The 11865-nt window shown below is 36.8% G+C and overlaps 1 long non-coding RNA gene across 1 annotated transcript; it reads left to right on the forward strand.

Annotated features, from left to right (window-relative positions):
- Positions 1-1719: 1719 nt before the first annotated feature.
- On the forward strand, positions 1720-2440 carry LOC125209591 (uncharacterized). Its single transcript, XR_007174332.2, has 2 exons — positions 1720-1859; positions 2187-2440. It is a non-coding gene; the product is annotated as an uncharacterized LOC125209591 (long non-coding RNA).
- The last annotated feature ends 9425 nt before the right edge of the window (positions 2441-11865 follow it).

Consider the following 11865-nt stretch of genomic DNA (forward strand, 5'->3'; position numbering starts at 1 on the left):
GGAACAATAATAATAAAATTTGTATAACTATAGGATACAAATAAATACATTATCAGAAGTTTTGCATAAAAAGTCAGTAATGTTAAATGCGCAATAGGTTTCCTCCTTGTCCCGGTTGTTACACAACTACTTATTTAATGGCTGATTATAAAATTCTAACTATTTTAATCTTAATTATATGTCTGTCCTTGTTGCATCTATGTGTAAAGAATCTCAGCGGTAGTAAAAGTGGAAGCATTTTATACATTTTTTTGTTGCCAACTAAACAATGTGTAGTACTTCAAAACTTACAAGTCGTAGTCCATATTCAAAAAAGTGTTGCAGATCAAGCTTACCAGTCTTCGTCAATATTTAATAAATATGTAGTTGCTCTGGCTCAAACTCACCAAGTCTTGATCAATATTAAAGAGTAATGTGTTTGTTACATTATTCATTTATTGATTTTAGGTTGTTTTAACTTTTATGCAATACAATATATTTTTAACACAATTATATTAGTCCTCCAAGTTTTGATTATATATATGCAGGGATGTGATCAATTGCTAACTATTTAGTAGGAGTATTGCAATTATACAATGTAGAAACTAGAAATAGTATAGCCAGTAGTAAGCATATAGCAATTACATGGAATAAAATGCAAACTGTCTGTTATATGAAAACGTCATATATTATTATTTTGGAATCACATTCCATTCCACCGTTCCATTACATCATACCAAACATGACTTTAGAGTATCAACGATAATAGAATACAGAGCAACACTTCTCGTTGACAGTGCACTGCGGGCTTGTAGCGTTGGAAGGGAGGTGCGCATTGAGATTGCATGGTGTCACGTGCCGCTTCTAGTGACACACGCCACACTTTATACAATTCTCGTTATTAATTCGAATACGTAAATATCTCAATTCAATTAAAATAAAAGGATTTTGTTGATTAAAGTGCCATTTTCTTAAGTGAATAAAGATTCTGACATACTTACTGGGGTTTTTTTTCCCCATTTTTCGATTATGAAAATAAATTATCCACTACATTTTGTCACCAAATGTATAAGTTGGTTGATGTTGTCGTTTATTTTTTTTTGAATGGATAAATAAATTTAAATTTGAGAGTATGCCAAATAAGACTTGAATATGAAATCTTTGATTTCAGACAAGCATTAATCTCTTTGTTGCTTTTTTCAACTCACATTAGTTGATGTTATCCTAATATCCTAAGCGTACAAGACATAATCACAGTAGTTAGATTATAATTAATAAATGGAAATGATCACACGTATATTAGCAGCCCATAATTTTCTAGAAGTCATGAATTAATTAATTGCATTTAGCAACTACTCCTTCCGTCCCATTGAAGATGACCCACTTTCCTTTTTAGTTTGTCCTAAGATGACTTATTACTTAAAATAGAAATACTTTTATCTCTACTTTATTTCCCCTCTCTTACTTTACTATCTCCTCTTAACACACAAAATATAACTGCATAAAATCATGTGCCGCCCAAGAAAGGGGTCATCTTCCTTGGAACGGAGGGAGTACAATTTACCGATTTACGTGATGTCACATTCTCGCAGTTGTTAGATTACTCAATTAATAAATGGAAATGATCACATGTATCATAAGTTTTGTGACGTCATTTACCTAACCTGTTTAATTTTATGACTTTAATATGCCTATAAATTTTGTCATTCTGAATCATCATATTCTCGCAAAAACACCTATGGCTGTCGAGAGGAATATCTTTTATTGTGCTTTTCTAGTTACTTTGTGTATAACCTCTCTGTTAAAATCAAAAGCTATCATGAAAATGTCAGGTTTCTTTGCTCTCGTGTATCCATATGTCAGAGGTTTCTTTGTTTCAGGTAAACTCTCTCGAACATGATTTAAAATTAAGATTTGGACAAATCATCTATAGTAATGTGATTAATTGCTAATTATTTGCTATTGTAATTGCTAATTAATAATTATGTCAACCGCTTATATTGAAGTAGATGCTAACACGAAAACATTTCTATGTTAACTAAATTTTTTATGTAAACAAAATTTAAGTTGACATGCAAATGCCATCGTGTTGGCGTCTATAATATAGACTATTGACATAGTTTGCAGTTAGCAACCTAACCCGATCTAGTACCTATATTTAGATCTAGTCCAGTTGATATGATATCTGATGAGTCAACGTTGAGTAGTTTTGTTTCAGAGCGAGCCATATCGGCCACTACGTGATCAAGCCATTAACAATTTGGTCACAACGTCCAGTTCACCTCAAGACATCATGCAATATGATAACATCAATATATGGCAGGCGATGCAGAAGGCCGACAAAAGGAAATGAGATCTGTAGATGTCAATGGCTCTGAGAATAAATTCGAATGTGAATTTTGTATTAACGGTTCCTTTATTTTTTATATATATGAAGTACTAATATTTTTTTGGCCCCACACTAATTAGACAAAAGATTGTAAGAAAATAACTGAAACCACTTTATAAGTATATGGTCATTCCTTTTATCACCAACTGATTTTAAATTTAGATTTTATGATTTCTATCATAATGTCATATGGTTATTTTGATTTGTCATTTATGTTTCTCTTTACCATGTGGCATTGTGATATAAATAATTATAGTATTATTCTACATCAAAGGAATGAGAGAACTTAAATCAATTTTATCACCAATTAATTTTAGATGGAATTCAATAATTTCTATCATAATGCCATATGGTTATTTTAATTCTCAATTATGTTTCATCTACCAAAAATTGCCTCAGTATATAAATGGCACCAAACCTAATCGACTCAGACTGGATCCAAAAATCCGAATTTTGAAAGAAAAATCAAAATATCATAAAATTTGTGATTTTATGCCTAGATCTTGATGTTGTTTTGGTTCTTCTTGTGCTTTCACAACTATTTGATTGACCATATGAATTATTGCATTATTATAAGATTCGAGAGATGGATTTAATTGGGTGAATTGCGAAGAATCAACACCGTGATTGATAATAATTGAGAAAGTTGGGTTTTGTGTGAAAGAATTGAATCCTACAAACTATCAGGATATATAGATGTTAATCACTAGACTCTGGTGATTAGTGTGTAATCTACGGGTTGAGTACTTAGAGAGGAGACATAACCTACAATAGTGATTCGTTTAATAACTCTTGAGACGCATGAAGACATAGAAATTACATCGGTCGATAGATATATATTAATTGATATCAGACCATAGAACTCTACCTTCTCGGTAAGAAATTTTTACTCTGTTAATTCATCTTTGTTTAATATTGAGTTTGGTAGTGTTAGAATATAAACCAAACCTTTAATGATTGCTTGAATAGTAATTGAGATTGGTTTTTGGCAATTAGATCTTTACATAGTCCACGTGGATACGGTACTCTTACTTGTCCATAACTATATTAACGGTCTAAACTTGCGGATATAACTTTGTGTTGAATAAAGCGCAGGTCGTTGGGCACTATACAAAGGATACAAGTTTAATAGATAAGTTTATGCAAACACAGATGAAACGAGATGGGCATATGCCAATCAATCTTCAATCTCGAGTATTTGGGAATTAGGATACACGGCAAAGTAGAGCTGACCGGCAGATATTCCTAACGCCGCGAGGGCAGCAAGAATCACCGTAGTTGTCCATGGAGATAAAAAAAAATCCACTATTTCTAATATCCGGTGTGCCACTATATCTCCATGTGCCACTACTTCTAATATCCGGTGCATTTTTCCCTAATAAAGATTTAATTTTATTTGCTAATCACCGTAGTTATTATTAAGAGTAAATGTCAATTTTGGTCCTAAACATATGAGTAAAGTACGAATTTGGTCCAAAACATTCACTTTTTGAAAAACAGGTCCATAACAAATGAAATTCTTATCGCAGTGGTCCTTTTTTTACGGTTCTATAAAAATACTAACGGTCATGCCACTGTGCAATTATTACTAACCGTTAGTTTTTTGACGGAACCGTCAAGAAAAGGACTACTTCGGCCTCATTTTCATTTGTTACGGACCTGTTTTACATAAAATGAATGTTCTGGACAAAATTCGTATTTTTGTCATATGTTTAGGACCAAAATTGACCTTTACTCTATTATTAAATGAAAACGATCAAACGTGGCAGCACATATTTTTATAGAAGTCAACAAGTGGCACACAGATTTTAAAAAAATAGTAGAAATGAGTAGAAAAAGGTTAGTGAAAATGGATTTTAAAAAAATATAGTAGAAATAAGTGGAAAAAAGTTTGTGAAAAGGTGAATTCTATTTTTATATTCCTATTGTTCTAAGACAATTGAGTCATTTTTTTTGCACTAGTTTTGCAAAAATGACAAATAGTTAAAGTGGAGAGAATGTAGTGTATGAGAGAGAATAATGTAGAAAAGAATCTTGTCTATATTATTCTCTCTCTTGTTTTACACTCTCACCACTTTAACTATTTATTACTACTCCCTCCGTCCTATAAAAATTGACCCATATTTTCATTTCCGTTTGTCTCACAAAATTTGTCTCATTTCATTTTTTTACCATTTTTATTGTGGACCCCATATTCCACTAACTTATTCCTACTCACATTTTATTATAAAACTAATATATAAAAGTTGGATCCACATTCCACTAACTTTTTCAACTCACTTTTCATTACATTTCATAGCACTTATGCCCAATCAAAGTGAGACAATCTTTGTGGGACGGAGGGGTATCATTTTCTATAAAACGGGTAAAAAATGAAACAATACAACTACCATGGGACAAAGGAAGTATGATTGGTTTTATAATGAAATATGATTGAGATAAAGTTAATATAATGTAAGGTCCATTATAAAAATAGTAAAAATTAAATTAGACATATATTGATGGACGGACGAAAATGGTTAAATAAGACGTTTATCGATAAACAGAAGGAGAGATGATTTCATATGTCATAAGTTTTGTGATGTCATTTACACTAAAAAAACTCGCTAATTAGTGACGGATAATTCCGTCACTAATTAGCAAAATTGTGGCACTTAACATTATTAGTGGCAGAATAGGTATTGGCAGGTGCGTCATTAAAAAACTTGTCACTAATAAAACTTTAGTGATGGATTTGTAAGTGACTAAAGTTACTAATCCACTAAATGACAGAAAACATAAATGGTATGTTAGCATTAGTGACAAAATAATCCGTCACTATCTGTCACTAATTCTTGAGCTAACTATCGCCACCATTATTCCGTAACTAATTGGCGTTTTTTTAAAATAAAATGGTTTAATTTCAATGAGAATGACTTTAATATACCTATAGAAATGGTCATTCTAAATCATCACATTCTTGCACAAACTGTTAGAAATAATGGGATAAAATTCCCAAGCCGTGTACAGGCGGTACTCTAATTATTACAATCGAAGTAAGATAACAATAATAAGTGGAATGAAAATTACAACGGTAATAATAAAACGAACCAACAATAAGTCGAGTCGAGGAAAGCCCTCTTCCGCAAGACAAATTACGCCCCGGCTAGTGCTCACGGAATGACGTATTGCCCCCAAAGATAAAACGACTTCCTCCTAGCATGAAGAAGCACCTCAAACCCGCTAGGCACCGACGAACTTGATGGAGTTTCGAGAATCGAGCTATGAAAAGCTTCTAAGATGCACACTATGATGTAGAGAGGTAGAGAGAAGAGATAATGATTTTTGTTGGTGTGTTTTCCCTCTTCCAAACTCCACCTATTTATATGACAGGGGAGGCCACCTCAAAGTCTTAGCATTAAGGGACATCATAAACCAAATCATAAACCAAATGGAGGTTACCACAAGATGAAAGGCCAAAGGCCTAGCCTTTTCAAATATCACATGTTTTCAACAATCCCCCACATTGGTTAGAGCACTGCAAGCTCAAACCAACACAAGACGTGTATGCATGCATGCAGACCCTTTGCTCATTCCTTGAGAAACAATATTGCATTTGGAATAGTAGCTTGGGGCTTTGAACTTTCCATAGTCAACACTATCGGGCATACCGACGGCCTGGTGGACGTGATTCCTTGAACCATTCCTCCTTGGTGTATACCGAGACAATAATATTGACACAATACTATTTACAAACTCATCAGTTCTCACGTTTGTGTCCTTTACCGGCCATGGGACACCAGTTTGGATTCATAAGTGATTCACATGTTGAAGCGGCCTACACTTCTTCACTTACATAGGTGATTCTTTCCCATGTATCCTGCAATATCCACCTCCTCGAGGTTTCTAAGAATCATTAAAAGTCAAAACTGAGCCTCTTACCAAATGCAGGTTACAACACTCAATGCTTTCTAAAGAATGAGCGAAGATTAAAAAATCTTTTGAGTGTTACAGCTAGAGTCATATAGCTTTGTTTTCCCATTGAACCAAGCCCATGTGATCTCCAATTGTATGGTTGGGTTACCACTATAATCATCTTTTAAGATGTGGTTTTCAGTCTCATTCCTTTTAGCAACTTATGCATTTGATCACGGTTTAACCCTTTCGTTAACGGATCTGCTAAGTTATCCACTGACCTTACATAGTCAACTGCGATAACACCACTTGTGATCAACTGCCTCACAGTATTATGTCGAGACTTACCATTGTACAAGCCACTACGTGCTCTCCCTATAGCCGCTTGACTATCACAGTGTATCACTACTGCCGGCACTGGCTTCTTCCAACATGGAATATCTTCTAGAAAGTTTCTAAGCCACTCGGCTTCTTCCCCTACTTTGTCTAAAGCGATAAACTCAGATTTCATGGTGGATCGAGCTATACACTTCTGTTTCGTTGACTTCCACGAAATAGCTCTACCCCCCACAGTGAACACATATCCACTTGTCGAAAATGAGTCTTTTGAATCAGAGATCCAATTTGCATCACAGTACCATTCAAGTACTTGGGGATAGTTTGTGTACTGCAGCTCAAAGTTAAGAGTATACTTCAAGTATCTCAAAACCCTACGCAGAGCTTTCCAATGTTCCTTGCTTGGGTTGTTCGTAAATCGGCTCAGCTTATTCAACGTACACGCAAGATCTGGTCGGGTGAAGTTTGTGATAAACTTCAAACTCCCTATGATCTTTGCATATTCTTTTTGAGCTACAGGCTCACCCGTGTGCTTACTCAAATGCACGTTGGGTTCCAATGGAGTCTTAGCTGGCTCACAATCAAAGGAGTGAAACTTTTTAAGCACTTTCTCAATGTAATGAGATTGTGTTAGTGCAATTCCCTCATGATTCCTTTTAATCTTGATTCTGAGAATCACATCAGCTAGACTCATATCTTTCATGTCGAAATTTCTCTTCAACATATTTTTGATCTCGTTGATAATGACACTATTGATGCCCATAATCAACATATCATCCACATAAAGACACACAATAACGAACCCATTATTTGTGTTCTTAATGTATACACACTTATCACATCGTTGATAGTGAACCCATTTGGCAACATCACATCGTCAAACTTCAAGTGCCATTGCAAAGGCGCTTGTTTTAATACATATAGAGACCTCACTAGCTTGCATACCTTCAGTTCTTGGCCAGGTACTAGAAACCCTTCAGGTTGTTCCATATAAATTTCTTCCTCTAGTTCACCATTTAGAAATGCAGTTTTCACATCCATTTGGTGAATTTCAAGATTGTGCAAAGCAGCAATCGCAAGAAGCACCCGAATGGAAGAGATTCTCGTAACGGTTGAATATATGTCGAAGAAGTCATATCATTTTTGCTGCTTAAAGCCTTTCACAACTAGGCGAGCCTTGTACTTTTCAATAGTACCATCAGTTTTATATTTCCTTCTCAGGATGACTTGCACCCTAAGGTCTTACAGCTTTCTGGCAAGTCTATAACACCTATGTGTTATTTCTCATAATTGATTCAATTTCACTATTGATTGCTTTTTGCCATAATGGCGCATCTGGGCCAGACAACGCTTCTGCCAACGTCTTTGGTTCGTTATCCAACATCAAAGTTATGAAGTCGGGACCAAATATCTTAGCAACTTTAACTCTTTTACCACGTCTTGGTTCTACATCCCCAGGACTTGACCTCGTCCTTTTTGGAGGATTGGAACTAGTGGATTCATCCATCATTCTTTCACTGGAACGATCCTCCTACCTCTTGCAAGGGTAAACATTCTCAAAAAATATAGCATTCCTTGATTCAATCGTTGTTCCTTCAGCCACGCCAGGCACAACTGACTTATGGACTAGGAAATGATGGGCACTACTATTAAGTGCATGACCAATAAAGATGCAATCAACTGTTTTAGGACCTATTGCAACTTGCTTCGGAGGTGGCACTTCTACCTTCGCTTAGCACCCCCACACTTTGAGGTATGAATACGAAGGTTTCTTGCTTTTCCACAACTCATAGGGAGTCACATCCCTACTTTTTAGTGGAATCTTAATCAGGATATAATTTGCCGTTAACACAGCCTCCCTCCACATGTTCTGGGGTAAACCTGAATTAATTAACATAGCATTCATCATCTCTTTAAGTGTTCGATTTTTGCGTTCAGCAACACCATTCGACTAAGGAGAATATGGAGCCGTGGTTTGGTGAATTATACCACTTGCATGGCATAATTCTGCAAACGGTGCTACATACTCACCACCTCCATCACTTCGAACACACTTAATTCGACAATTAAGTTGATTTTCGGCTTCATTTTTTAAGTCTTTAAACGCTTCAATTGCCTCATCTTTACTTCTTAACAAGTAAAGGTAACAATACCTTGTGCAATCATCTATAAACGTGATGAAATACTTTTTACCACCTCTTGTTTGCACAAATTTCAAATCACATACGTCTGTATGGATCAACTCAACAGGTTTTGTGCTCCGCTCTACCGAATGGAACGGCAGCTTAGCCATTTTGGCTTCAACACACACTTCACATCTTTCTTGTGAGTTAAACTTATCAACTTTTAGTAAATTAAGATTTACTAATCTTTTTATAGCATTTAGATTTACATGTCCCAATCTATTATGCCATAAATCAGAGCTCTCAAGCAAATAAGAGGATGTGTCATCTTCCTTATTGCATATTCCTTTTCCACTGTGAATGACCGTAACATTCAGCTCAAAAAAGCCCATTCACTAGGTGGCATTCACCTATGTATTTTCCATTCTTGGTCAATATAACCTTTTCGCACTCAAATTCTAGTGAAAATCCATGATTTACTAGAAGTGAGCCTGACACCAAATTACTTCGGATGTCTGGGACATGCAGCACATCCTTGAGGGTAAGAACCTTACCAGATCCTAATTTTAGGAACACATTACCCACACCAACCACCTCAGAAGAGGCTTGGATCACACATGACATGTGACACCCATATCAACAAACCATTCATTTGGATTATTATCATGGTTCACGTCAGAGACCATTGCGACCACCTCGTAATCTTCGTTGTTTATAACAACACGTTCAAATAATTTGCACAATATTGTCTCCAACAATAAGTACACAATTATATTGAACCATATGTGCATTGGTGTATTCAACACCACATGCATTCCAATTATTACTACCAAGTCTAAATTGGTCTTGCTTGTCAAATGACAAACGATAAACACAATTCTCGAGAGAATAGATCTCAAGGAATTAACCATTTCGTAGCCCATGACCATTGAGACTGTTAGTTTCTTCATTCCAGCTTTGGAGCTCATGTTTCCTCACCTAGCCAATCTGTCAGCTCGTCAAGATAGCCTTTTACTTCCCCAATTGTTAGATTCACTCGATCGCTCATTCCTTACCAGGGATGTTAGGACCGATTCTCTCTTAAGTTATTGCCAAACCACTGAAACCTCGGGTTATGAGAATTCCTCCTTCTATCCTCCGTCACTATCCCCCTTTTTTTCTTTTTTTTTTTTTTCTTTCTGGACTTCGTCCAGCTTATACCTCCTTGATTTCCTGGACTTCGTCCAGCTTATACCTCCTTGATTTCCTGGACTTCGTCCAGCTTATACCTCCTTGATTTTTTTCTCTCTTTTTATTTCCTCCTCTGGACTTCGTCCAGCTTATACCTCCAGATTTTATGATTATATATTTTCTCCTTTCCCCCTTTTTTATTTATATTTTTTTTTTTTCTTCTCTTTTCCTTCAGCATTCAGTGGCAGACTTTTGACATATGTTAGCTCTAAGTGTTATCACAGGCTTATAACTCACCTCTAGAGTAGGGCTTCACAACTGAGCAAGTAAAGGCATTTACTATCGTTCTCGCTTCATTCAGATTGGTTCGGCTTACTAAAGAATCAGGCTTCTAAGTTGGAATACCTCCTATTTTCAATTGCTCTCCCTAAGGGAATCTGCCGTATTATATCCACTAGTTCATGCGACACACCCCTAGACCTACGACTCCTCAAAGCATAATAACACTGCATTGATTCCTCTCCCCCTCCCACTTCACTCAAGCTTGTCCTCAAGCCATCGTCGTGAAGGGGGGAAAACAGAGAATTCAATGCAGAATTAAACAACAATTTCACTTCTCACACTTAGACCGAGCAACGGGCTAAGTGGGAGAAGAATAAACCAACAGAAAACATAGAACTTCTCACACTTAGACCAAGCATTGGGCTAAGTGGGAGAAGATAGCATAAAACACAGCAACGCATGGAAATAAAACACAGAAAAAGAAACACAAAAACTAAAATTTACTTGGTCTGGGGAAATTGCTCATTTCTGGGGCTGGCTCCCGCGAGAGCCAGACGGTGGTGGAACACTGGGGCGGTTTGTTTTCACTTTCTTCTTCGCTGGTTGCTCCAGCTCTTCCTTTCCTTCTGCAGCTTGATCGAGTCCTGGTTTCCTCATTAGCATTTTCGTCCTCGGTGGATTTGGAACTTTCTCGGGAATAGTCGGGGTGGTCAACTGCTGGAATGGCTTGATCGAGGGACTGCTGTGGATGATCTTCTGTGCCTCGCCACTTCGGCCGATTTGGTTAGGGTTTGTAAGCTTAGAGAGAGAATGACAGTAGAGAGAGGGAGGAGCAAGTTGTGAAATTATTATGTGGAGAGAGAAGGTCGGTTCGCATCTTTTACACAGAAGAGAGAGACGGTTGCAGGCATGACATCAGCGACCGTACTCCTCCATAATTGTCGGCATTTTGAATTTCAAATTATAACTTCCCTCCTCAACTGCTCCTTCATGCTCTCTTCCTCTAATTGATTCCCTTGACCGCGACCTAAAAAAAATATGAAGACCCCAGACTCCTGGGTCAAGGTTAAAGTACGAGACATAAATCCCCTTTGAGTTTGGGTCTTCGAAAATATTTTTGGAAATTTTTGAATTTTTATTTTGTTTGGATTTTCTTTGTCTTCTAAAGCAATTAAACTATGTACAATTACCTTTGAATATTCTCGAATCCCCTGGATCAGTGTGTAAAAACATAACATTTCCCTTGACCCAGGAGTTCATCGAGAATATTCCTTTGTCTGGCTAAGTGATAACTGAGAGCGCACGTAGTGGTATTTCCTCCACTACGCATAGCTCAGAATTATTCCTATAGACTTTCAATCTATGGCCATTAACAAGAAAAGGGACCGAGTTAGGAGCACTTCCCTGGATTTCCACTGCTCCGTGTGCGCGGAGGCCAACGATGGTATATGGACCTACCCACTTTGACTTCAACTTCCCTGGCATTAGCTTGAGTCTGGACTGAAATAGAAGTACTTTCTGCCCCACCTGAAGTTCCTTGACCCGGAGGTTCTTGTCGTGCCAGAGCTTCGTTCTTTCCTTGTACCACATTGCTGAATCGAATGCCTCTAGCCGTAGTTCCTCCAGCTCCTGTAATTGCAGCTTCCTTTCTTCTTCACATGCCACAGACTTCATATTCATTTCCTTAATGGC

The sequence above is a fragment of the Salvia hispanica genome, chromosome 3 (assembly GCF_029641045.1).
Source record: "Salvia hispanica isolate PSC_SH4W2 chromosome 3, Shi_PSC_v1, whole genome shotgun sequence".
Classification (NCBI taxonomy): Eukaryota; Viridiplantae; Streptophyta; class Magnoliopsida; order Lamiales; family Lamiaceae; genus Salvia; species Salvia hispanica.